This window comes from Cyprinodon variegatus, unplaced genomic scaffold, assembly GCF_000732505.1.
Source record: "Cyprinodon variegatus isolate N-32 unplaced genomic scaffold, C_variegatus-1.0 Scaffold0, whole genome shotgun sequence".
NCBI lineage: Eukaryota > Metazoa > Chordata > Actinopteri > Cyprinodontiformes > Cyprinodontidae > Cyprinodon > Cyprinodon variegatus.
Window position 1 is genome coordinate 4,216,730 of NW_015150453.1, and position 1,436 is coordinate 4,218,165.

Genomic DNA, 1,436 nt, shown 5'->3' on the forward strand with positions numbered 1-1,436 from the left:
CTGAAACTATCAGGGGTCCCAAAAAATATCTGAATTTTAATTCAGGCTGAGAACTGAGAACACAATGAAATTTTATTTGTCTGTTTTAGCATAGATATTGCAAAGGATTTATAAATGGTTGATTTTTGTCTTCAGATTTAAAAACAGCATTTTGTATACTTTGCTGCTATTAGTGTACAGAATAATTTTCATTGTTTGATTGCTGTGTTATAGCTTCAATTTAATGTTTTAAGGTTAATCTTGGACTGGCTTATCACAGGATTTAAATCTCTAGCTGAGAAATTGAATCGTCTCACAGTGAGAGATGCAGTGCCTAAAAAAGGATTATTCAGAACTAAGGGCAATTGTCAAATTTTGAAAAATAAATGCCAAGGGTTAGTTAACTGATATGGACCATGTTGTGAGAAGTGTAACAACATGCAGCCATATGCATTGATGACAATGTTTTTTTTTAAATTAGCCATACACGGAAAGATCATATGAAGCTTTTCAAATATATTTTTCAATCCACCAAGCAGGCCAATTTAGAATCAGCTTAAGTGTCTGAGTGTCTCTTCTCCAAATCGGAGATTAACAATCCGGAATGAATTAATGAAGGTTCTCAGTCATCCAGAGCCTGGTAAATCCAAAAACATAAAAAAACCAAAAACATAAAAAAACAACAACTGGACTTCAGATCTTGCAGATAAAAACCCTTTACTCTTTGTCTGAACAGCTTCATAAGCTGACGAGGGAGCAGTTCAAAGCTTAAAGCCGTGCTTAAATACTGCTTCCACACATTTGAAATGGACCACCACTACTGGCACTTAATACTGGAATAACTCACTGGGGGAGTGTGTCTTAAGGGCCATGGAAGTGCCATAGGTTACTGTCCAGTGTCCACAACATTCACCTTGAATTTACCCCTCGTTTGTTTGAGAGATTGGAACCATTTAACAGGGATGTACTTGATGTCACATCTGCAGAAACAACATGAGCACTTCCAACCCAGAGTCTGTTCAGCGATTATAGATGCATCAGCGATGAACTGCTGACGTGTCAGTCTCCTCATCAATGTATTTGTCATAAAGGGTAAAAAAAAGGCTATTTCAAAGATAATTTTCTGTAAAAACTTACAAAGAGACTTTTTAATCTCTCGCGGTAAGCCAGTCATTTATTTAAATCCTTTTTCTTTAAATCTCAATCATATATTTTTTCTTGATGTGATATACTTTAAAAATTAAACTTTAAAGCAGTGGTTACATTTGGTGATCATTTCTTTAACAGCTGTTTTATTAAATTACCTTATGGTTATGCTACATTTTCTTTTTTTTCTGATGCCCTTGAAGCACTTTAGATTGGCTTTGGGTATCAATGCCAAAAAAAAAAAAAAAAAAAAAAAAAATATATATATATATATATATATATATATATATATATATATATATATATATATA